A 27,903-nucleotide genomic window follows, 5' to 3' on the forward strand; every position below is an offset into this window, starting at 1 on the left:
TAGTTTCCTTTAGGTGGAAACTTAGATGATTGATTTTAGAAACTCCTTCTTTTCTAATACATGAATTCAATGCTATAAATTTCCCTCTCAGCTCTGCTTTCACTGCATGTACAAATTTTAGATTGTATTCTTGTTTTCATTTATTTAAAAATATTTTTCGTTTCCCTCAAGACTTCTTCCCTAGACTTGTGTTTTTAGAAGTGTATTGTTGTATCTCCAAATATTTTGAGATTTTCCAGCTATTTTTCTGTTATTGATTTCTAGTTTAATTCCACTATGGTCTGAGAACATACTTCGTATGACTTCTATTCTTTTAAATATGTTGAGGTGTATTTTGTGGACCAGACTGTGGTCTATCTTGGTGAATGTTCCATACAAACTTGAGCAGAATGTGCATTCTGCTGTTGCTGATTGAAGTATTCTATAAACGTCAATTAGATGCAGTTGATTGAAGTTGCTGGGAATTAGTTTGTTTGGGGCCTGGTAACTAATAAGAACTCAATAAATGCTTGTCAAATGTGTGAATAAGTGAATAAATTAACAAATGAAGAGTATTCTATGCTGTATACTATAATGTATTTAATCCTTCTCTTATTAAGGGACATTGAAGTACATCAAAGTTTTCAGTATTACAATCTATATAGTAATTCATATGTTTGAATGAATAATCTTAATATTATCTGTGAGTCCACATTCTTATTGTGTAAGGAATTAAAAAGGAAAAATATTAACTAATGAAATGCTTACTTCTAAAAGGAGTCTTCTCTCAGATTTTCTTCACTGTGCAGTACTGGTGTCTTTCCCTTCCCACCACATCTTTATTGTCTGTCTCTTGTTTATTATTGGATGCTGTATTTGAATCTGTTGTTTTGGAATAGTATGCAATATTAATGCAAATTGATTTTTAATGTGATACTGCAAATTTCACACAAGGAAATGTGTTTCATGCTGTGAGACTGGAGAAATGCTAAAAGCACAAAAATGATTACTATGGAGATATGGCACAGTTAAACCAGTTAACATGGGCAGAAGAGGAAACTGACAACTATGATTACATAATAGATGTTTCAAAATAATTATTTTATTATCAAAGTAAAAAGAGAGGTTCTCAATGATTTTGTTGTAAAGGTCATAAATGAGGGATTCAATATTATGTTATCATACAATGTTATTGGAAATGCTACACCAAAAATGTCAAGTCTTTATCCACATCTTGTGCTAAGAAATAGTCCACAGAGGCAATTATAATCTAAATTTGATCACATAGATATTATTTCATTTTATAATATTTGGTTTTATTTATCAAGAAAATTTCCTAATTATATTACATTTCACCATTTTCTATAAAATTTGGTACCCATTTAAAATGGATTAACTTAAAGTAGATATTTATTCTCAGATAACTATGATACTCTGATAGTAACTCAAGTCTGAGGTATGCAGTTCCTGAGTTTCTATGTAGAAAATATACCAAGCATCCCTCCTGGTACCTGACAGGCAAAGTCAATGCTGATACTTGACTGCACTGACCACTAAAAAACCAGCAGTAATGTTTACAGTATAAACTAATAAAAATGAAAGCATTAACTCTAATAGTAAGAAAGATTTTGTTTTGACAGATATTAACAAGTATCCCAACAAAAAGTCTTTGCTAAATTACACCCTCATCAACCCATGAGAATATATTTTCTTTCTCCTTTGCCAAACTCTTAGATTATAAATTTTTATATCTTTTGTTAAGGCGTGACCAAAAAGAAGTACTTCATTTTGATTTGAATTTCCTTAACAACTAATGAAGGTGAGTATATTTTCATATCTTTTTTTATTTCTGTGAATCATTTCTTCATCACCTTTGCTTTTTTTCTCCAAATGGCTTATCATTTTAAAAGTTAGTTTGTATACAGATTTTTTTTAAAAACATAAATTTGTCTCATATAGAGAGTGTAAATATATCATACTTGTCAGCCCTTAGTCTTCTGATTTTGCTGATGGTGATTTTATTTTTTATGCTGTGAAAGATTTAAATTTCTCCATAGTCAAATCAGTCAGTCTTTGATTATAACTGTTGGGCTCAGATATAGCTTTCATCTTACATACACATACACATATACACACACACACATTTCAGATCAAGATTATAAAAAATCAAGATTTTTCAATTACTTTCCCATGTTTCCTTCTATAAACTTTATAAGTTTATTTGCTTATTTAGCTCTTAAAACAATCTGAAGTTTGTGTTAAGTATGCATGTGTGTGTGTGTACATGGGATGCAATCTACAACTAATCTATTTCCCTCCTACTTCATTTTCAATGTCCCAATACTGTTTGTTTAAGCAGTACATCATTTTGCATGGATTGGAGACACCATCCTTATTGCAAATGAATTTGTTACACCTATATGGCACTATTTTCTTGTGTCTTTCTTCTGTTTCAGTGATGTGTTTCTCCATAAATATCACATTCTTTTAAGTAGTAGAGTTTGTAGTTTATTTTATATCTGATATGGCAATGCCTGTCAAATATTTTTCTTCCTTTTTTTTCCCAAAAATTAATTGGTTATTCTATATGCTTTCCTTTTCATAAGCCAACTGCCATAAGATCCCATTGGGATTTTCATAGAGTGTCATTAAATTTATGGATTAAATTTTGGCCGACTGGCATCTTTGTAATATATCTTTCCTAATTAAAAATATAATATGCATTTTTATTTATTCAGGTCTTCTTTTACATTTGTCTTTTTCTAATATTCAAAGGAAATGTTTTCAATATTTTACCATTAGGTTTTCTGTAGACTTTTAGTGTATCCTCTTCATTAAGTTTCTTATAGACATTTAGGGTATCCTCTTCACTAAGTTAATGGAAACGTTTTCTATTTTTAGTTATTGGGAGTCAGAGGAATAACCCAGATATCACTGAGGGGTTTTTGTTTTGTTTTGTTTTAAATAAAAGGAAAGAGCTGAAATAATCTCATTTATTTATTGACTGTTGTTTGTTTTTTATTGTTTTTTTTCCGCCATTAGACTGTAAGCTCCATGAGAAGAAGGACCTTGGCTTTCCTAACCTTTGCAATCCAGCACCAAGGACAGAGCCTCTCACTAAACGGTAAATGAATGAAACCACATTTGAGGATTTACCCAACGATTCGTAAACTACTATGGGAATATGAGTCTTTGTTTTGATGGAAAATCTTTGAGCTTTAGAGACAGACTCACTGAGTTTGAATCTTGGCTCTGCCTCTTAATACCAGGATAATTTAAGGCAATTTATTAACCCCTCTGAATTTCTTCAACTGAAATTGGAGGGAATGACACATAGAACCATTGTGAGAAGTAAATGAAATAATATTATAAGGCTCTTATACTTAATGTCAGATACGTAATAGACAAGATTAAATATTATTGTTATTTTCCTCCTTTCTTCACAAGATAAGAATGCCATTTAAATAACTCTTGGGCACTTATATATGCTATTGTTTTTTATGTTAATGAAACATATGTGCAAATGAATGTTTCATGTTTCATGACTGCTTTAAAGAGTGAACACAGCTTGAGATTTTTTTTTATAGGACTGAGTTCTTATACCTCCAGTACCACAGAAATCTTACATGTAATAAGTGTTTTCGAGCATGACTTGAAACCTCTCACACTTCTTTGATACAGAATACTCAATCCTATTCCCCAAATATTTATTTAACATCTGCTATAAAAGTATTTTCACAAGCAACCATGATATGAAACCCCACAATCCTTCTACTGATACAAAATATTCAATCTAATCCCACAATGTTTACTTAACACCTACTATACCATTGTAGGAAATAAAATGAGTAAGACAGGACCGCCGTCTTTAAAGGAATTCCATAATGTGAGTGAGGTAGAGGAGAAATGGATTTGAAGTAAACATATGAATAGGTATATACAAGTTGCTGACATTGCAATATTGTTTTTGTATCTATTTGATGAATATATGTCCATCAAACTTTTACAAAAAATGGTGATTGTTTTTCTTAGTGCATAATCTCCTGGAAATAAACTGAATAAAATTATAGATTTAAAAATGTTGAGAGACTCACACATCAATTGAGAAATCTGGGGAACAGAACGGTTAAAAAAAGTCCAATGTTACCTAGCCAGCTGGGAGTTAAAGCTAGATTTCTTAAATGCCAACTAATTAGCTCTTTCAAATAGAACACATGATATATATTGAGAAGTTGCATTAACTCACTTATATAGTTACATTGTTATTTAATATTCTGACATGGCAATTTATTTGGAAACCTTTATCTTTGTGCCAAACTATTTGTTGATTACAAAGCTTTTCTTTCAATTTTGCATAATCAATTCATTCATCCAGTCATTCGAGGAACTATCTGATAAAATGACTTAAATTGCCTATCCCATTCTCAGAAGCTTATTATTCCCTAAGAACATATTCATTTTGAGTAATTTGGTTTGTTAATCTGCCACGTGAAATGCCCCTATATTTTTCCTAATTTTAAGACTTTAGTGACCTACTTTTTTGTTAATCTTTTAAAAAATCTCTAAATAATATAAAATTTTGCATTTATTAATCATTTGGAAAAGCCAATGGTTCTTCAGAACTGTTACTATAAATTCAGTTTAAAAAATAAATTCTTCAAAGGACAGAAGCAAATTCAAAATATGCAAGTCAGCTATTTTTTCCAAATGGGCATGGTTTATGAGATGAAACTGATGACCCCATTAAGCTAAATATAGCAGAGTCATGACCATGTATGAGATCTGGTATAGTCTAGGTTCTTTCACACAGATCTTACTTTAAATAGAATATAATTAAGTCCTAAAATCTTGGGAGGAAACAAATTAATGTCAAATAAACTTTTTAGGGGGTTTGGCTCCTGCTTCTGAGGGATCAGGGTTATCAGAGCTATCCAGGTCATCTATTAAACTTAGTTTGATATGTTGCATCACTTTGGGTCCTGAGAAGCAGCTACCAAGAAATATATTGCGAGAAACACCCTGTGAAGGATAGAGGAGTAATCAGCAAGAGCAGGTTCCATGCATATGAAAGGAATACGGCTGGAGGGACAGGGCGGAAAGAGCCACAGACAACAGGGCAGTTCTGAGAAAATCTCCACCAGGCCAATGGGCTGTCCCCAAGCAAAAGTTGCCTAGTAGACAGTGTTGAACAGGAATGGTCTTCAATAGTAGCCACACTATACTTGTCACTGATGGTACAACCCGGGGAAGACTGCTTTCAATACAGTGGTGGATCCAGAGGCAGCAGCAGCTGGGACTCCCTCAGTCAATCTGCTTCTCGCAGCAGTTTCTCTTGAAGGAGATCGGAGTGGCACACTTCCATGGCTGCCACAATACGTGGATATGGTAGCATGTGATAAACTCATAAAAAATCTTCTCAGTCAAACAAATTTTCTTCCTCATCATTACTTCATCACACTGAGTTACATTCTGAAGAGAAACAACACCCGTAAGAATATGTCTTATAGACAAGATAGGAAAAAACAGGGAGAAAAGGTATGTTTTTATACTTACACTTTTAGTTTGTCATCCTCTTTCAGAGGGCAAGGAGAAGTCATGTGGGTCTCCTCCCATTTCCCACTCAGCCCTTTTGCCACCTTCTCCAATTCCTCTCCTCTCCCTGCAAATGTGTACACCTCCCAAGGGTCAGATTCCAGACTTCTGTTTTTCTCTCTCTCTCCCTCCTTGATGAACTCTCATGACATCCACATAGGTGCCACGTAGCCACTTCTCAAATACTTTTTCTACAGCTCCAACCTTAAGCTACAATCCCAACTACCTCCTAGAAATGCTGACTTAGATACTTCAATGCAACTTTAATAGACCATGTTAAAAACAAACAAAAAACATTATTTCCCTCTTCCAACTGGCTCTCTCTTTGACTTCCTTAATGTCACCAGTTATTTTTTTCTAAGGAAACTATACTCGAAAGATTTAAGTCATCCTCTCCCTGCACTGAAGAGTACCAGGGTTTGTCAATTCCTTTTTATGGAAAAGCCTTTTAAATCCTCCGCTCGTTTCTATCCATAGTACCATATTCAATAGCCTTATCATCATAACACCTACATGATTATAATAGTGTTCTGCTGTTAATCTCACTTCCTGAAATAAGAATAGAAGTGTCAGAGCAGCTTCCAGGGTCAGTGTCCCAGACAGCATAAAAAAACAAATGTGAAGCCCAGAGTCTAGGCAGCATTCAGGGGCCCAAGTGTTACTTACCTGTCAGGCAGTTTCCATGTGTGTAATGATATCCTCTTAATGGTGATAGGAATGGTGAGCAGTAGAGAGAAGCAGTTTAACCCTTTTGTGAGAAAGGTGTTGCATTTTTTTAAATCCATGGCAACTTTTATACAAAGAAGCATTTTTGTTCTTGTTATTTTGCTACTATGGCTTTGAAATGTAGCACGGGATTTTTAAAATTATCTTGTATGTAATCACTTCCACATATAAAAGGGTTCGGCTGAAAATTGTTTAAATCTCCATGTATGAAAGCTGGTCTAATCCTTTCTTCCATTTAAGAAAACCTAATCACAATTCAAAATATGAATCCCAACATTCCACAGGGACCTGTTAAAAATACGAAAACACACCTTCAAGGTTACACACAGGTGAGAACACTGGAACTGTAGATATTGTATCTGGATTAGGTAAAGCAATGTTTCTAATTGCCTGCAACTCAACATGGTTAAGCCAGGGCTAGAATCATATTCTTAGGGCTGAAGCCAAAAGTTACGGGTTCCAGAGTCAAATCAAAGAAAAACAAAGAGGTCCCCTCCCAGTCACTTTCTTCTCCTCTCCTCTGAGATTGCCCTTGCTTCCCTCTTAGAAGTAAATATAAGCAAGGCACAGTGCACACACCTGTCCACACAGCACAAGGAATGAGTTCAGAATGCCTCCAAGGGGAAAATTCATAACCTAGGAGAGCAGAGTGTAAGCCCTCCATTTGGAATCTGCTTGGCATCCTTATCATGCATTCTCCTCCCCTCCTGAGAAAGATGTCATCCTTCTCAGTTCTTTATTCCATAAAACATACCTTCAACCCAAACACTAGGGAATTTATCTTCACCTGGCCCTTAGACCAGGAAAATCGACCATTGCAAATGCATGCCTCCAAAGAGATGGACTGCCTTCCCCACTCAGCCTGGTACCCACAATTTTCCCTTCATGCTTCCTTCCAAAGTTGTGAGTCAAAATCAATGCACATCAATTTTTATTGAACAGTTAGACATTAGGTGCTATAGAAATGCAAATAGTGAAGTGCAGACAAAAAAGAATGTGCTCCCACTCACTTTCATGTCTAATTGTATCTAGCTGCCCAAGTCTAGCTCCTCAAAAGAAATTCACAGTGTACTTTTTTTTTGTAGTTTAGAAACGTCACAATTAAGCACGGGAATGATTTGCACTATGCGCTTTGTCCTACTATGACCCTCTGCCAACTGCTGTGATTAGGATCGGAACACGTGTTCCTCATCACAACATATGCCTCTTCCTCAGCACTTCTCCTAACAAGCTTTACCTATACTTATTGCTCCTTTAAGCGATAATATTACGTATTCTTTTTTGCTCCTAAATTTAGCCATATGTTTTCTACTTTACATTACATTGATTTAAAATAGCTCTCTTAGAGATTTTTGGTTTTGTTTTATTTTTTGTTAAATATTTTGTTCTCAACCCCTTTTCAGGGACTTTTTAGAAAGACCTTTTCTTTCTTTCAAGTGACTCCTAATGTTTAGTAACAAGCTCCATTTAAAGTAAAAAAATCTTCTCTCAGTAAGCACATGAGAGGAAAAAATGAGCAAAATAGAATGAGCAAGTAGAAATGCTTAATGATAAATGCAGTGACATACTCTTAGTTACAATGGAAACGGGGTGCTTTCTATTCCCAGGTAGTTTTCTTAGAAAATAAATGGTATTCTCTTCAGGACTTTTATTGTAAAAGACAAAAATTTTGACTAAGAACTGATTTTTTAAATATTTTAAGAAGTTTTGTCTTGCATCTGAGAGAAATGACAGAAATTGATAAGAAATTAAAAAGAATACACAAAATTATTTGTTCATAAATTGAGGATAATAAATGGTCTTATTTTCTTATCATTGAAATGAAATGCATTACTTGAAAGCAGTTGAAAAATATTCAACCAAATTAAACGGCCTGCTATACTTTGAGCTGGTGTTAATTTTACCTCATTTATATTAATGTAAAGCAAATCATCAAAGCAGAAGTGAAAACGTAACAGCATTTATTAGTAAATTCCACTTAATGTCCTGGCAGTGTTATAGACATATCATTAATTACACTGTGTTAGATGCAGCAGAAATCACTTATTGAAAATCTTCCTCTTAATGTAGCCCTTAATTTTGGCCACTATCAAAAGAATGCTTCATCTTGAAGAGCTATCAAAATATTGATCTGAAACTCTAAGTCTAATTGGCTATTTCACAATTATATTTTCTAGGAAAAAAAATGGTTGGCAACGTTTGTCATTTCTGGACAATTATTCTTATAAGAATAAAGAAGATAAAGCTGTAGATCAATTATCTGTTGGATATTCTGAGTACTGAGTGATTACTTGTTTTATGAACAATTTATTTTCTCCTCAGTAACAGTGTAAAGTTAATTCTTATGCCATACATATGTGATCACAATTGATAAGAGATTTATGATGGTAATCATAAATCAATTTTTGTACTCACTCTTCTCCTAAGATATATAATGGAGTAGAAAACATCATTTGTAATCTTCAGTACCAAAAGTGTAGATATATTGCCATGTTTTATTATTGAATTTCATGTTAAAATATGCCAGGATTTGGGGAAAAGACTAGGTTTTTGTTTTATCTCTCATTCTATATGGGAAAAAAGTTTTGTTTAAAGAAATTCATAGCATTTTTGAAAGTTCAAATCAACCTGATTAAAACGAACTCTTAATTATTAACCTTTTGAAATAAATGTTAAGGCTTTTCCTTATATACAACTTTCTTCTTATGAAGAAATAGAGATAGGATCTGAACACAGTAGTACTCAAGATGACAAAACAAAGCCAAAAATACTTATATGACAAATTTACCAATTCATCCTATACAGATTAGCTGATACAGGGACAGGTAAGACAAGGTGTATAGAACAATAATCGGGTTATTAGAGCTAGCTGATCAATTCCTAGCCTTGGTCTCAGACAGATGTATCTTCAGCTAATGAGAAGAGACCTGTGAAGAAGATTCTGTTTTTCTTTCACTATGCGTATACTGGGATTTAGTGTCCTTGGGGCACGTCACTGCTGCTGTTTTCCTCAGAGCATGAACATATGAATATATCAGCTCAAAAGTAACTTGCTTTTCTGAGTATATTAGTAGACAAAATCATGCAACCTGTCCTCATAGCCTGTGAATTTTCTAACTGGGAAGTAATTTCCTGCTCCTGGCTCTGCACTTGCATAACAAAAGTACGAGAGTTCTTATAATATTTATTCTGGGCATGTCTTTTTAATAAAAGCAGGACAATCCCTTAGTTGACATTTACTTGTCTCAAAAAGAGTTCCTGAATAAACAATTGCAGATTCTTTAGTTTGTTGTTTGGGGAAGTATGAGTTAGGAATAGATTTGGCTACGTATTAAAAAAAATATTATGCAATTAAATCAAATAGAAATTTTTCTTTCTCACGTAAAAGAAGTCTGATGTTTCTGATCCTGGATTTCTATGGGGGCTCCATGACATCATCATGTATCATGGTACCTTTCAGCTCAGTGCTGTGCCACCACTGGAGTGTCACCCTTATCCACATAGTCCACAATGGCCATGGGAGCTCCAGCTCCTACATCTGCACCCCAGGCAGCAAGACAGGAGAAAAGGTGGAGAAATGTGTACAACCTCTCTCAAGGAGACATCTTAGAAGTCCCACAGGTTAGCTCTTTGTTTCTCATTGCCCAGAACTTATCACATGGCCATATCTAGCTGCAAGATGGGCAAGGAAATATAATTTTAAAGTGGTGTGTCAATTTGCCCAGGTGAACATTGGTGTTCTGGTGGGGGAGAATAGGTATCAAAAGGCAACAAGCCCACTCTGCCACAATTTCTGCCCTTTTTTTAAATTTCCCAAAAGAATGGAAAAAGAAAAACATGTCAAGGCCAGCTTGGTGGTGCGGTGGTTAAGTTCGTGCACTCTGCTTTGGCAGCCCAGGGTTCACAGGTTCAATCTCCAGTGCAGACCTATGCACTGCTCATCAGGCCATGCTGTGGCAGGCGTCCCACATACAAAATAGAGGAAGATTGGCACAGATGTTCGCTCAGGGCTAATCTTCCTCAGCAAAAAAAAAAAGAAAAAAAAGAAAAACATGTCAAGACTGTGAAATTTAACATTGCTTCTCAGACAACGCATTAGAACTTAATGTTTGCCACTAAATAAGTATGTAGTTGTAAGGCAAGTCTCAACCAATGTATTTTTTCCTAGTCATTCTTGCTGCAAATCAGGAATCTAGACTGTAAGCTCCTTAAAGACAGGGACTGTGCCTTGTTGACTTTAATTCTCAGTGCTTACCCATTATAAATGCAATGAATACATATTGACAATTAAGTGAATAAATTAAATAGTTAAGATAAGTTGAGATCCAAATGATGGAAAGTAAAAATGTCATACCTACCAAACACCTGAACATTAGATTGAGTGAGGTTTAACATACCACTTAATAACTAGGGATGTCATTCAAGTCATCCAGACTCTAGGGTTCAATGTCCTCCCTGGAATGGAGACAATAAGACAATCTATGGTTACACTGAATTGTAAAATAGATCTGATGGTACTTAATGGGTCCAAACTTAGTGAACTGCACCACCATTCTCCTAGTTGCCCTAGTCAGGAATCTAGATGCCATGACTGGCTGTTTTTTCTTTGTTCAGCTCTCCCACATGTAATTAATTACCAAATCCTCTGGAGTTTTGCCTTCTGTCTCCTAAGCTGTCCAAATAGTTCCATCCGTATTGCTACTATGCCAGTCTGAGACACCATCATATCATCATATATTATGTGGATTACAACAAAAGCTTATTAACTGCTCTCATTGCCTGCAGTCTTGCTTCTCCCCAGCACCTTTCCCATGTAGCAATCAGGGGTCTTTCAGAAACCCACACCTAGTATGTAAAGACAATGCCCTAATTAAAACTGCTCAGTGGCTTTCCCTTTCCCTTAGGATGAAGCTTAAATACCTTAGGGGGCCACGAAGCCCTTGACCACCCGGCCTTGAGCAGCTGCAGCTTTCACTACTGCTCTTCCTGGCCTCCCACCTTTTCCTCCAGCCACAGTCAACTTCTTTCAGCCTTTTGAATTTGCAATGCTCTCTCTTCCAGGCTTTGCACCTGCTGTTTGCACCTCCTGTTTTCTTTATTTGAAACAATGTTCCCTCTTTTTCTACCTCTCCCAACTTTTCTCTCTTTCTAGCTAACTCTTTTTCTTCATTCACTTATCCACTAATCATTTCCTCTAAGAAATCTTTCCTAAACCTCACCCCACTTCCAGAATCAATGAGGTACTCTTGCTATCTGTTCCTATAGTACTCTGTGCTTTCCTTCTTGTGGCATTTATTAGACTATCTTTTAATTGATTGTTTACTATCTTAGTCCCTGTTGACTGTTAATTCCATGAATGCAGTAACAACGTCTATTCTCCACATTTATCACGGTACCTGCTTGGTACATAGTAAGAACTTACTAGATATGAATGGTATAAATTTCAATTAATTCAATCAATAGATATAATGTAGGCACTAAAATACAGAGCAAGAGCAAAGTACATGTAAAGCTCTGTGTAATTATAATACTAAATTTTACATTAAACTTTACTTATTTTAGTCTCTTTATATTTTGCTAAGAAGTGAACTCTTTAGATTTCTATCCTTTAAGCTTTCAAGTTTAGATGCCACAAACCTGGGTCTGTTCCTGCTTTTCTTAAACCATAGACGCATGGTATGTTCTGGCCTCTTAGATCCTGTGCAGTAGAACCAAACTCCTGACTTTTACTCTTAATTTCATAAAGGAAGGCCTTATCTCTGGAGAACACTATCAACGCAACTCACAATTGTTGCTGAACCTTCTAACCATTTGTCCTCAGGGGGTAAACTGGCTTTCTTGATATGTGGAGTTCTACGAACCGTGTGACTTACTTCTGAAATGCCCTTTTAGTTTTTCTCATCTGCTCTTCCTTTCATGGGAAATAAAGGAGAAAATGTGCCAGAGGGTGATCAATAAAGTTTTTATCAAGTCTGACAATAATAACCATCCAATAAAAAAATGATTCTTGTGGCAACCGTACTTAATATCATTTCACTCTACTTTATATTTTCTTCTTCAATTACTATATTATTTAGATAAGAATAACTTCACTGGGATGAGCTTTTTAGCAGTTTTTGTTTGTAATTTGGCCTTCTATAAAAGATGTCTTAAAAATTTTTTTCAATATTTTAAAGATATTTTAAACAAACTTCAATATTTGTTTTAAATATACTTATATGTTATGTATCATACAAGAACTAAACAATTACTGAACAAGGTCTTCTTTCTATGGAAAGAGCTCCAGAAAATTGAACATAAAGATAATTTTCAGAAAGAGAGCACAGGTTTTGTGCTGTTTGCCCAAAGGGAATGGAGAGCCATAGCGAGATGACAATTTTTCATTTTGCTTTTTTAAAAAACATTTTTATCATGTACATTATTTTATAGAATTAAAAACAAATCAATGAAGTACATATTTTGGAGAAAGAAAAACTCCCAGCTCCATTTTGCATAAATTGTAATATGACACAGTCAAGATTTTGCCATAAACAGGCAGTACAGTAAATATAAGTGCACAGAAAATCCCTAGGTAGCCAAGTTTTTCAGTAACTGCCCAAAGCTCATCCCTCAGGAACACTGTTTCTGAAGCTGATAAATATTATGCAATAGGCTTTATTTTAGTTTTCATATTTTTCCTGTTATCATATTTCAATATTTTTTAAAAATCACCTGGTAATTCAGGGAGACATGGTTGAAAATATTTAATGATAAATGTCCTTGAATTAATGCATTGTAAGCCATGTCTTTTGTTTGACATCCTTTCTTCAGGCTACCGAGGTTTATCCCTGATTTTTTATGCATTTGTTCTACAAGAAAACTGAAATGCAAAGCGGAAATGAAGCGTCAGAAGCCCAGCACCCAAGTGCAATACATGAAGAAACAATGACAAAGAAAAGCACTCAGACTCACAAAGAACAAGAGTCAGAACAAAACAAATGCACATAGAAGCCTTGACAACAAGCATACAAAAGAAAAAGAGGTCAGTGGAGTTAGATGGTGCTATCTTCACAGATAACAAAAGTAAAGCCAAGAGGGGGTCAAACTAGACAGAAAACTTAAGACAAGTACTGATAGAAAGCGATGAAATAATGGGCTAAAAATAATGAGCATGATTTATAAAATCAACATAGAGAATCACTAAAGAAAATAAACCAAAATGAGCAATAAATATTAAAATATATATGAGGACTAAAATTCAGAAATAGAACTTAATGCCATTATGAAGGGAAAAAGAATTGTGGATTTGGGGATGAGGAACCAAGAGTTATAGAAAGATTTATGTCCTGATGCTGAGGATGGGATTGAGTAGATCTCTAGCAAAAGGTTCTAATGCAAGTTAAGGAATTACAGGTAACACTAAACAAAAATTCAGTATCATTTAGCAAATCTACATATAGATTTAATTCCATATGTACAATTTTAAACCTATGAAAAGATAAAATTTGTTAATTATAATGTTCCATGTAATCCCCTTGATATTTAGTACATGTTTATTATAGTCTTCAATATAGAAGACTGCAGAACACTAAAGAGTTGGGGCCAGGATTTAAACATCTTAGCATTAGTGAAAGACCCAGAAAATATCCTACTTTTAAGTATTCCTGCCATCATTGTTAGTGTCACTATTTTCTTTAATTTGTGATCCAAGAGTAAAATTGATCTCCAGGATAATTAATTGTCTGACAGTTTTATACTAAAAGAGAAAGATCATAATGATGAAGACTAATATAAATGTTGACATTTAACAAAATGCTGTAAAAGAAAATTTTATTATACTACAATGACTACTTACCAATTGATTTCTTAATAACCCAAAAGAATAAATGGACCTAACAAAAGTCCCTAAATTACTCTTAAAGAATAGCTTCCATGGATATATCTTGCTTTTAAAGATGATGAAATTGCTCAACTGCTATCCTTGGCTTCCCACAGATCATGAAAAATCATGAATTCAAGTTTCTCAAGCCCTTTATCCTTGAGTCAAAGGAGATTGAACAGACTCTTGTGGTCATTATCACTTGTTCGTTGTTACGGCTAAAATATATTCAGAATATGAACAGAGTTTAGCTCAGGTAAAAGAGAACATAAATGTATCTACAGACTTATTTTAAAAATGCTTTAAAATCATTTAAAATGCAACATTTGATTTAAATATATTATTTTTCACACATCATAAAAAACTAATTCTGCAGCATTTTATTTTTACATTTATAAATGTAATAATGTCAAAATGATTCCTTAGATGTGCTGACCTACTAAATTCTCTTGGCATGTGGTGGTATTCATTAACTGTAATCATTAAGTCTATAGCAAATAATCCATTTCTGTAGTTATTTTTGAGAGACATCCTGATAAAGCCTAAAAGAGAATTAGTCTGCCTGCATCTTGCACTGGAATAGGCTATGCAATTAAAATTACCACTAAACAGTAATAACATCTTTATGAAGATGGTTTGATGAGAAATTCAGGTCAAGAATGCTAGCTAGAAGAGCATTCCATCTGCTTTAGCTAGCATCCTTTTCAGGCATTCCTTGCTACAAAAAGACAATAGATGAAAGAAAAGGAAGGAAACAAAGATTCTTTGTAAATATTGGTGCTTAACTCTGTGAGGCAGATGACTGCTGACCCTGAGTACTCTGTAATTTCCTTGTTTGACACTCTGCCTCTTATAGCCTTGTCAGGTTGCAAAATCAAAAGGTTCTCCAGGGTTGCTCTGAATGTAAGTTTCTATGCTCTTTTGTACATACCGAATACTGTGCCAGTATTTCTTTGTAATCTATCCATTTTTAGATAGTCTTTTCCCCTGTTTACTTAAACTGCTGCGATATAGTTTGGGGGGAAAATATCTGTGCTATCATTTCTGTACTTTCCAAAATACTAAGATCCACATTTTATTATTATCCCAATATTTTCTTAGTATATCATATGCAAGACAGCTTTGGTATTTTAAAATATGTCTTTAAGGAAATCAACATGATTAACATAGAGTTATGTTTTGGGAGAGTGGGTGTTGTGGCATTATTATACAAGCTCATTTTTTAAATAATTTATCTACTTTTCACATAGTTGTGTTTCTGCAGGGTGACTTAAGGATTGGATAAATTTATTTCTCCCATCTTGTGCTTGGTATTGATGCTTGGTTTCAGATGTTATAAAACCAATGTTGAGTATGAGCAAGTTATTCATAATACAGCTTTTAATGAAGTGTGGACGTGACTTGAATAATAAATATCCTAGTCCTTTAATAAGGTTCATCTCAGGCTGGTAACAAAACCCTACATTGTTTCTATAATCCAGTGGAATTTTACCCGAGTCAAATTAAGACACATAAGAGCACATTCTTAAAGTGTGATTCATAATCCTGAGGAAATGACTGTAATTGATTTACAACAAACCAGCCATCCTGAGAACTCAGCAGCCCCAGGTGACTGCAGCAGTTGTGCTTGAGTAAACCCGTGTGCACAACATGCTGTTCTGGAATTTTTTTATTTGTCAGACTGTAAAATCCAAAGATAAAACACGTGGTTAACGGAGAACGTTTAGCAAAAAGTACTGGAGAATGATCTTGCTTAGGTAAACATTTATTTAAACACATTAACAAAAAATGTCAGGCACATTTAAAAATCACATAAAGAATCTATAAAGCTACCATGTGTTTCTAAAGAGGAGGAATTTTTTCCCTTTCCTTTTGTAGATTCTGCCTAGTCAAGCTTTCTCCATTTTATAAAATTCTGGCATAGGCAGTGTACTGTATCGGAAAATGATAGAGTGTGCCTCTCTGGTACAGTCTTGTCAATTACATGTGCCTTGTTTCATTAGCTACAGCTAATTATTAGCCATAGTGTTCTAGGCTATGAATTTAAATTGAGTAAAATGAGTGGTCATTTTTTATGGTTTCCTTCTAGTCATCTCAAATTCATCAGACTATTTTTATTACATGTGAAAATACGAAAAATATAATAACCCAAATCTTTCACCGCCTTCTTCAGTAACTGAATAAGTGTGCATATTAAAGATGACAGAGATAGATGGCATTAACTCTGTTTTGTTTGCTTGATAGCTTTTGCCCACAACATATGTTCAGTGCTATCAGGGTTGTTACAAAGAACACAAACCAATCAGGTGGACAGATTCACAAACAGTGCTAGAACACATGGTGACCTACCAGTGTTAACAAGAAATATCCGAATCACTCGAAAACGTGGTCAAATAATGCAAGGATTTATCATTTTGATTGTGGTTCTTAAAATTGTGGTTAAAATAATCATGTTGTCTATGGGCTTCTGGATTGGAAGGTGAGATGCTGGAACATGACCTTTTCTGCTGTTGTGTCATGAAAAGGGAGAAAAGCGATGGGCTCTGCAATAGTTCTGATATTGATTCAACCATCTCTGTATTTTACATTTAAAAATAATTTCTGGTTGAATTTTATTCTTAAGGCTAAATTTATTAAGGGGCATTAATATCAGCAAGCCTTTTTGTTCAAAAGTTACAAACTTAATAGACTATTAATAGCCATCTACTTACTAATTTCTTCCTCCATTAAAAGAAAACGTTAACTAAATCTGATTCCAAAGATCATTCAGGAATTCTAATTCTAAGGCAATTTGACAATTTTGCTCATCTAATTTTATAAGTATTTAAATTTACTTGAAAATTGCTGTTAGTCTCTCATGCAATAGCACATCTATGAGTGTGTGGATGTGTGTATTGTTATTTTTAAATTTTTAATCTATCACATATTTTATGTACATATGTCACTGCAAGAGGTCTCCTGGACAACTAACTGGAGAACATCACTCTTTAATAGCAAAGAAAATCAGCATGGGAAAATTACAGCTAAATGTTGAACTAAATGAAATAATTTGGTAATTACAAGGAGAATGTTGCTGAGGAGAAAACTCAGAATTGTGAGACTTCTGAGAAAAGAGATCCATTAGGAAATTTGAGAAGACTGCAAGGGCAACAGCCAAACAGAAAGCCCTCTGGGCTCAGCATTTATATCGCTGACTTCCCTCAGGTTTTAAAAAAGTTAGATTTCTCTATTAAAGTTTGTATCTTTGGGTTTATAGCTTTCTCTTACATTCTTTTTTTCCTCCATTGAGCCTTCTTCCCTCAACCTGTTTTTCGTACTCAGGGTCACGGGTAAATATTATTGAAGTATGAAAACATCTTAGAAATTAGAATTATTGAATTTAAAGTTAAAATAGGTACTATCATATTACCAAATTGGCCTGGCCAAAGTTTATAGTACTTGGCAATCCTTTCCAGATAAAATAGAGCATTTTCAAAAGTGTAATCTTTGGAGACACAGAAGCTGTTTTGGAACACTGATTGCGATACTTCGGAGATGTGTGAATTTGGGCAAGTCATTTAACTTTTAATGAGCCTCAATTTTCTCATCAGGAAAACATAGAAAATAATACCTATTAAATAAGGCTGTTAAAAGCATTAAAACAAAACCCATTTTGTCAAAGCATTTAGTAGAGTGGCTAACATAGGAATTGCTTCTCCTATGTTTATGAGACAATAATCATGGTTATTTCCATTTTGAATTTTCAGGCCAGGCTCCAGGTCTAATCTTGGGGAAAACTATTCCTATTAGTTCTCTCTATTTCTATCAACTAAGTTAAGTTCCTCTCTTTTTCATCTCCTTGTTCAGAAATAATAATAAGTTTTTCTGCCTGGGATAGTGCTTCTCTTGGGCTGGTACTTGAAACTGCATTTCACCCATCATCTGAACAGAGAACTACTTCAACCTCCTACCATTTCCGCCACCCCCATCCCTGGAATATTAACATAACTGCATTCAAATTCATTCTTGCACATCTCAGAGAAAAGGTATCCCCTCCGTCTGGGCCAGAGTTACTTTCTCAAACTCTCCTATGCATCCCAATTCTATAGTTATCTCATTCCTTCAATTATCCTTTCTGCTTCATTTTTTCCTTCTCTAGAGTGTCTTTTATCACCATCAGTGTTTCAATGTATACTTTCTTCAGAAAAAAAAGTCCTCCTTCAATCCCAAGCCTTCTTCTAGTTTCCTCCATCCACATCTCAGAGTCTTGGATGTAACCACCCTATTATTCCTATTTTTTCACTTTTATTCATTCATTTGGTACTAAAATCTTGTTATTGACCCCTCCTCTCCACTGAAAACATTCTTCCCCTGGTCACCAACGGTCTCTTATTAGTAAAGCCCACCCACACTTTTCAGTCTATATTTGCAGCATTTGAAAATGTTGATCATCCTCTCCCGGAAATTCTCCTCTCTGAGTTTCTAACAGCATCACTCTTTCTGGTTGTCCTCTTACTTTGCTGGCTACTTATTTAAATCCATGAGATCTTTTTCTTCTACTTGTTTCTGCATTGTTTTTCTATTATTCTATCTTTAGTTCTTTTTCACTCAACAAAAGCACACTGGTTGGTCAGACATGTACCCATGATAATTCTCTATCTACATCTCTAGCTCAGCATCCTACTCCAGGTGTTGGCCCATATAACCACTGACTAAAAAACACTACTTAGACAACATTTCAAATATGATTTGGCCAGAACAACATAACATGACCCCTCTAGAACGCACAAAACTTAATTCTCTATCTTGGAGACTTATACCTTGTATTGGCAGTTTCCCAAGATGTCTAAAGGTCATTTCAGATTTCTCACTTTCCCCTACATTCATTCCATTTCAACAATTTGTCAATTCTAGCTTCGATATACTTAACAATTTATATTCTTTCTCTGTTATCCCTGACTTTGCCTTATGTTAGACCCTCATCTTTTCTTACTTCAATTTCCTATATATCTTTCCTTCTTTTAGTCTCACTTTCCTCTCTCCCCAATCTATTACCTACACTGCCACAAAAGTGATTTTTCTGGGGCCGGCCCGGTGGCACAAGCGGTTAAGTGTGTGCGCTCGGCTGCGGAGGTCTGGGATTCGCTGGCTCGAATCCCGGGCACACACCGACGCGCTGCTTGGCAAGCCATGCTGTGGTGGCGTCCCATATAAAGTGGAGGAAGATGGGAACAGATGTTAGCCCAGGGCCAGTCTTTCTCAGCAAAAAAAGAGGAGGATGGGCAGATGTTAGCACAGGGCTGATCTCCTCACACACACACAAAAAAAGTGATTTTTCTAAAGTATAAATCAGGTCACATCATTCACTTAAATCATTCCAAGTTCTTTCTATTATCTTCAGAATAAACTCGACCATGAAATACATCTTTCATGGTCGTCTTCTCCCACCACTTTCCTATATATATTTGTATATTATCATGCTGAGATATTTGTAGACCCTTAAAGATTCTGTACATGCTCATGTCTTGGCTCTGTCCATACTCTTCCAATTTTCGTAAAACATCATTCACATTCTTTTTCAATTAATCACATCTTCCTGGTCCTTTAACATTTATCTCAGCTTTCACCCAATACTGAAGAGCCATTCTTCATCTCCTAACTGAGTTAGGTGTCCCTTCTCTGTGCTTCTACTGCAGTCAGTAGGTATTTCTACCATAGCTCTTATCACTCTGAATTTTATTTTTTTGTATCTTACTCACTAGATTATGAGATTCTCTAAGAAGGAAACATGAACTTTACTTTATCAGCTGCACAGCTCCCCTCGCCTGATGCATATTTGCCACTCCATAAAAATTTGTTAAAATCATAGCTAAACAGTTCAGTTCATGTTCCTTTATCTCTACCATCATCCCCTCTCAGTTCCTTCATGGAGTTTTCTTGTTGATATGTGTGAACTGGGGTCTTTTCTCTCCATGTTTGCTTTTCCTATTTTCCTTTCCTACCCTTGCTTTTCAGGTTTTTCCAACAGGTAATTTACCTAAATATATCCATTATAGAAATCTCTTTCTCTTCTTTCTGTGAGTTCTGATTTTCTTTGACATTCCTCACTGAACCCTAGTTTCACAAATTACAGGCTCTTAACTCTTCAAAACGTCAGTACATCAGTAGCACAAACTTGGAGATCGCATTCATCTCAAATAAAGTCCATTACGTCTCTTTCAAGAAGTTACTAACTTAAATGCCCTATAACATGTTAAATTGAATGGATATATTGTCTTGGGAAATTACAGCATTGATTTCTCTTAAAGCATGTGGTGTAACTAAGGCCTAACATTCATATTTTAATATCAATTTCTTTCCCTTTGAGAGGTTCTATCTAAATCTACAGTAACTCTTTAGAAAGAAGAGTGCTTTGCCGTTTAAAAAATGCTCCTTATACTCACAAACAAGGGAATTCTAAGTGAAAATATACCACAAAACATGGAATTAGTGGTTACAAATTTAATGTATATATTTCGTAGAATGGGATATCATAGAAGCCTCATCCTGACTGTGTATAGAACCTACTTTTGTGTTTTTTTTTAAAAAAAGGGCATTGCTTTAAGACAATGATAATAAAGGAATAAAATTTATAAATGTTATATACTAGATGGCTAGTATGATTCCAAAGCCTTGTCTAGATTATAATCTCAAAAGGTCACCATTTTTTCATTTTTCTTTGGAGTCAAACTTAATAAAGGGTCTTTAACTTGATCAGACTTAATACACCAAGAGAATTCTAAATATGTTTTTGCCATAGTATATACACATCAATGATATATCATGGTGTATATGATATACATGTAAAAAAACTGAATTTTGAGGTAAACTTCCACTGAAATATCTTTTCCTTATAAAACTGAGTTTCAGGATCATGCCTTCAACTAAGATTGTAATCAAGAACAACTTTTCGCGGTAATCTCAGCAACATGACTGAATAACACGTCCCTCATTTGTATCCCTCCTCAACAACAACAATTTGGCATCCATCCATGGATAAAAGGGTATTTACAGGAGCTATGGGATACAGTAGCATATGCCAAAGGACCTGGGAGGTGGGTCACCCACCTGTGTGTTGGGAATGGGCATACAGACTTTGGCCCCAGCTGTGGATCCTGCAGTGGCCCATGAACTAGCTCCAGCCCTTCTTGGTAGCAGTCTGGGACACCTGGAGAACACTGTTTTAGACAATCAACCACAGACAAGAGAGTCTCTGTGGAAGTTCAGATTTCCAGTGGAGAAGTATGCATCACACACCCACCCCCAACCCCCTGCCACAAGGTGGCACAGCTCGGTGCCAAGAAAGACCTTCTCAGCCTGTGATTTCTCCTATGAGGAAAAGTGAGACAATGTGAGTGAGCATCCAGCTTCCCCAGCTGTGTGGGACATTGCCAAAGAAGCTCGTTTCTCTTTTGCTGCATCCAGAGTACTGAGTTGTGAGCTGTATGACTGGAAAGAAGGAAGAGCCCGAGACAGTGGCAGATAAGACTCTCAGAGCACATTAAAGGGGCACAAATCCTACTAACTACATTAAGTACTACTTCAAGAAGCCCACCCATAAGCTGTTGGGGCTGCCTTGCACACAGATCTCCCCAACTGGCCCACAGGCACCCCAGCATTCCTGATACCTCAACCACAAACACCCCAACCCTCTGTCTAGCTCTCTGTGTATGCTCCTGATGGTGGCAAGAGCAAGCTTTGGCAGACGGCTAGTAAGGAAAGGCAGACAGCCGGCCCAAATCTGCAAGCCAGGGAGAGAACACAAACTGGAGCTTTAGCTACACAGTTGGAAAAGCAAAAAAGAGGCTGTCAGCACCCAGCATGGTGCATTGTAGGACTGAGCAAAGGCATACAAGCTTAAGAATTCTACCAAAAAAGGGAGTAAGAAGTGTGGAACAAGCCCATAAAAGATCTGAGAAAGCCTCAGAATCCCTAGCAGGGCTGACAAAAGATATTTCTCTCCCAAAGTCAGTGAGTAAAGACTGGAGGGGGCAACTGCTGCTTCAGATACAAAGACAGCAATGAAAGACTTCAAGAAACACAAAAAATCAAGGAAATATGATACATTCAAAGGTTCACAATAATCTTCCAGTAACGACCCCAAAGATATGGAAATCTGCAATTTGCCTGACAAAGAATTCAAAATAACTGTTTTAAGGAAGCTTAATGAGCTACAAGAAAACACAAAAAGACAATTCAATAAAACCAGAAAAACAATACATGAACAAATTGAGAAGTTTAACAAAGAGTAAAAGTCATTAAAAAAGAACCAAACAGATATTCTGGGCCTGAGGAACACAATAAATGAAATGAAAAATTCAATAGAAAGCATCAACATCAGAATGAATCAAGCAGAAGAAAGAACTTGTGAATCAAAGATAGGACCTTGAAATTATCCAGTTAGAGGAGAACAAAGAAAAAAGAATAAAAAAGAGTGAAGAAAGACATATGATTTATGGAATACCATCAAAAGAAACAATCTGAAAATTATTGGACTCCCAGAAGAAGATATGGAGAAGAGGGCAGAGAGTTTATTAAAAAAATAATAGTTGAGGGCTGGCCTGGTGGCATGGTGATTAAGTTCACATGCTCCGCTTTGGTGGCCCAGGGTCCGTGGATTTGGATCCCAGGCGCAGACCTACGCATTGCTTGTCAAGCCATGCTGTGGCGGCATCCCATATACAAAATAGAGGAAGTTGGGCACAGATGTTAGCTCAGGGCTAATCTTCCTCAGCAAAAAGAGGAGGATTAGCAATGGATGTTAGCTCAGAGCCAGTTTTCCTCACCAAAAAACAAATAATAATAATAATTGTTGAGAACTTCCCAAATCTGGGGACAGATTTGTATACCCAAGTTCACGAAGATCTTAAGTCAACAAAAGAATTCAACTTAAAGAGATATTCTCCAAATTACATTATAATAAAACTGTCAAAAATCAAAAGCAAACAGAGAATCTTAAAAGTAGCAAGAGAAAAGAAGTTTATAACTTACAAGGGAAGCTCCACAAGGCAATCAGCAGATTTCTCAGCAGAAACTTTACAGGCCAAGGGAGGGTGGAATCATATATTCAAAGTGCTGAAAAAAAATTGCCAACCAAGAATCTGGCAAAGTTGCCTTCAGAAATGAAGGAGAGATAAAGACTCCCAGATAAACAAAAGCTGAGGGAGTTGATCACCCCTCAAACTGCTTTAAAAGAAATGTTTAAAGGAGTTCTTCAAGCTGAAATAAAAAGGCACTAATTAGTAACATAAAAACAGTGAAAATATACAACACATTGGTAAAGGTAAGTATAAAGTCAAATTCAGAATACTCTAATCTTGCAACATGGTGGTGTGTTAACCAGTTAAATTTAATACAAAGCTTAAGGAAAAAAGTATTAAAAATAACTATAGCTACAAAAATTTGTTAATGAATACACAATATAAAAAGGAGTATTTAGTGACATCAAAAACATAAAAGGGGGGAGATAGTAAAAGGTAGAGTTTTGGTATGTGATCAAAGTTGTTATCAGTGTAAAATAGACTGTTATATCCATAAGATAATTTATATAAGCCTCATGGTAACCACAAAGCAAAAACTACAGTAGATATACAAAAGACAATGAGAAGTGAATCTAAACATATCCCATGAAAAATTACAAATTTGCAAATGAAGGCAGCAAAAGAGGGTGACAGGAACAAGGAAACTACAAACAGCCAGAAATCAATTACTAAGATAGCATTAGTAAGTTCTTACATATGAATAATTACTCTAAATGTAAATGGATTAACCTACCCATTCAAAAGGCATAGAGTGGCTGGAAGGATAAAAAAACAAGATCCAACTATAGGCTATCTACAAGAGACTCACTTCAGCTCTAAGGACACACAAAGGCTCAAAGTGACAAAATAGAAAAAGATAGTCCATGCACGTGGAAACCAAAAGAGAGCACAAGTAGCTATCCTTATATGAGACAAAATAGACATTAAGCCAAAAACCGCAAGAGACAAAGAACGTTATAATATAATTATAAAGGGGTCAATTCATCAAGAGGATATAACAAACACAAATATATATGTACCTAACATCAAAGCACCTAAATATATTAAGCAAATACTAACATATCTGAAGGGAGAAATAGACAGCAATACAATAATAGTAGGGAACTTCAATACCCCACTTTCAACAATAGATAAATCATCCAGATGGAAAATCAGCAAGGAAATATTGGACATGAACTATACTTTAGACCAAATGAACCTAACAGACATATACAGAGCATTCCATCCAACAGCAACAGAACACACACTCTCCTCAAGTGCACATACAACATTGTCCAGAATAGATTATATGATAGGTAAAAAAATAAGTTTTAGCAAATTTAAGAAGATTGAAATGTTTTCCAACCACAATGGTGTGAAACTAGAAATCGATTACAAGAAGAAAATGGGAAAATTCACAAATATATGGAGATTAAACAGTACACTCCTGATTAACCAATAAGAGAGAAAACCAAAGGGGAAACCAAAAATTACCTTGAAACAGATGAAAATGGAAAAGCAACATTCCAAAACTTATGCAATGCAGTAAAAGCAGTTATAAGAGGAAAGTATAGTGATAAACATCTACATTAAGAAAAAAGAAAGATCTAATATAAACAACCTTATGTTACACATCAAAGAACTATAAAAGGAAAAACAAACTAAGCCCAATGTTAGCAGAAGGAAGGAAATAACAAAGATCAGAGCAGACATAAATGAAATAGAGACCAGAAAAATAATAGAAAAGATCAATAAAACTAAGAGCTAGTTTTTTGAAAGGATAAACAAAATTGATAAGTCTTTAGCTAGACTAACTAAAAAACAAAAGAGAAGACTCAAATAAATAAGATCAGAAATGAAAGAGAGGATATTACAACTGATATTGTAGAAATATAAAGGATCATAAGACACTGCTATGAACAATTATATGCCAACAAATTGGATAAGCTAGAAGAAATGGATAAATTCCTAGAAACATACAACTTACCGAGACTGAATCATGAAAAAATGAAAAATCTGAACAGATCAATAATGAGTAAAGATATTCAATCAGTAATCAAAATCTCCCAACAAATAAAAGCCCAGGACCAGCAAATTTTCCTAGTAAATTCTAGCAAACATTTAAAGAATTAACACTAATCCTTTTTAAGCTCTTCCAAAAAATTGAAGAGGAGAGAACACTCCCAAACTCATTTTATAAGATCAGCATTATACTGATACCAAAGCCAGATTAGGACACTGTAAGAAAAGAAAACTACAGGCCAATATCCCTGATGAACACAGATGCAAAAATTCTCAGCAAAATATTAGCAAACTGAATTCAACAGCACATTAAAAGGATCATACAACATGATCAAGTGGGGTTTATCTCTGAGATGCAAGGAGGGTTCAACATATGCCAATCAATAAATGTGATACAACACATTAATAGAATGAAAATCATATGATCATCTCAATAGGTGCAGAAAAGCAACATCCTTTCATTATAAAAACTCTCAACAAATTGGGTATAGAAGAAATGTGCCTTACATAATAAAGGCTATATATGACAAGCTTACAGCCTTCACCATACTCAACAATGTAAGGTTGAAAGCCTTTCCTCTAAAATCAGGAGCAAGACAAGGGTGCCCACTCTCACTACTCCTATTCAATATAGTACTGGAAGTTCTAGCCAGAGCAATTAGGCAAGAAAAAGAAATAAAAGGCATTCAAATTACAAAGGAAGATGTAAAACTGTCTTTGTTTCCAGATGGGCTGATCTCGTATACAGAAAATCCTAAAGACTCCATCAAAAAACTGTTAAAACTAATCAACAAATACAGTAAAGTTGCCAGATACAAAATCAACATACAGAAATCAGTTGCATTTCTATACGCTAACAACAAAACATCTGAAAAAGAAATAAAGAAAATAATGCCATTCACAATAGCATCAAAAACAATAAAATACTTAGGAATAAAGTTAACAAAGGAAGTGAAAGATTTGTACACTGAAATCCATATCAAAATTCCAATGTCATTTTTCACAGAAATAGAAAATATAACCCTAAAATTTGTATGGAAGCACAAAAGACCCCAAATGGCCAAAGCAATCCTGAGAAGGAAGAACAAAGCTGGAGACATCACATTCTCTGATTTCAAACCTTACTACAAAGGTATATTAATCAAAACAGTATGGTATTGGCATAAAAATAGACATATAGATCAATGGAACAGAATCAAGAACCCGGAAGTAAAGTCTCATATATACAATCAACTAACATTTGACAAGGGAGCCTAGAATACTCTACGGGAAAAGGACAGTCTCTTCAATAAATGGTGTTGAGAAAACTGGATAATCACTCGCAGAGGATTGAAATTTGACCCTTACCTTACACCATTCATAAAAATTAACTTGAAATGGATTAAAAGCTTAAACATAAGACCTAAAACCATAAAACTCCTAGAAGAAAACATAGGGGTAAAGCTCCTTGACATTGGTCTTGGCAATGATTTTTTGGATATGACATCAAAAGCACAAGCAACAAAAGGAAAAGTAAATAAGTGGGACTACATCAAATGAAAAAGCTTCTGAACAACAAAAGAAACAATCAATACAATGAAAAGGCAACCTAAAGAATGGGAAAAGATATTTACATATCATATATCTGATAAGGGGTTAATATCCAAAATATATAAGAATTCATACAGCTCAATAGGAAAAAAACAAACCAATTAAAAATGGGCATAAAAACTGAATAGGCCCTTTCCTTAGAGAAAACCTACAAATGGCCAACAGTTTATGAAAAGATGCTCAACATCACTAACCATCAGGGAAATGTAAGTCAAAACCAGAATGAGATATCACCTGACATCTGCTAGAATGGCTATGATCCAAACAAGTGTTGGTGAGCATGTGGAAAAAAGGGAACACTTTCGGTTGGTGGGAAGGTAAATTGGTGCAGACTCTATGGAAAACAGTATGGAGATTCCTCAAAAAATTAAAAAGAGAACTATTATATGATCCAGCAATCCCACTTCTTGGTATATATCCAAAGGAAATGAAATCAAGATCTCAAAGAGATATCTGCACTCCCATGTTCATTGCTGCATTATTCACTATAGCCAAGATACCTTGGACCTCAAGTATATTAAGTGAAAGAAGTCAGCCATAGACAGACAAATACCCTATGATATCTCTTATGAGTGGAATTTTAAAAAGCCAAACTCATGGAAACAGAGAGTAGAATGGTGGTTACCAGGGGCTGGGGGAGGGTTGGTGAGTGGGAATAGAGAGATGCTGGTCAAAGGGTACAAACTTCCAATTATAAGATGAATAAGTTCTGGGGATCTAATATACAACATGGTGGCATGGTGACTATGGCTAACAATACTGTGTTAAAAACCCGAAAGTTGCTAACAGAGTAGATCTTAAATGTTCTCACCTTAAAAAAAAAAAAAAGGCAATTATGTGAGATGATGGAGGTGTTAACTAACCCCACTACGGTAACCATTTCACAATATACAAATGTATCAAATCATCACACCGTACACCTTGAACTTATACAATGTTATGTGTCAATTATATCTCAATAAAGCTAAAAAAGAAGAAAAAACAACTTTTCCCTTGAGATACTGAAATAGCATGCATTTTGTTTAGATGAATAAGTTCTAAAAGGCAAGCACGCATTTTGTTCTTTATGTGAGGCCATGTTAATACCTGAGATCTACA

At 35.1% G+C, this 27,903-nt stretch overlaps 1 long non-coding RNA gene across 1 annotated transcript; it reads right to left on the reverse strand.

The window, feature by feature from the left end:
* Window positions 1–1,798: 1,798 nt before the first annotated feature.
* On the reverse strand, window positions 1,799–13,388 carry LOC131404672 (uncharacterized). The gene is made up of 3 exons (XR_009219826.1): window positions 13,009–13,388; window positions 10,695–10,752; window positions 1,799–6,319 (listed from the first exon to the last, which is right to left on the reverse strand). It is a non-coding gene; the product is annotated as an uncharacterized LOC131404672 (long non-coding RNA).
* Window positions 13,389–27,903: the final 14,515 nt, after the last annotated feature.

Source organism: Diceros bicornis, chromosome 1 (assembly GCF_020826845.1).
Source record: "Diceros bicornis minor isolate mBicDic1 chromosome 1, mDicBic1.mat.cur, whole genome shotgun sequence".
Taxonomy (NCBI): Eukaryota; Metazoa; Chordata; class Mammalia; order Perissodactyla; family Rhinocerotidae; genus Diceros; species Diceros bicornis.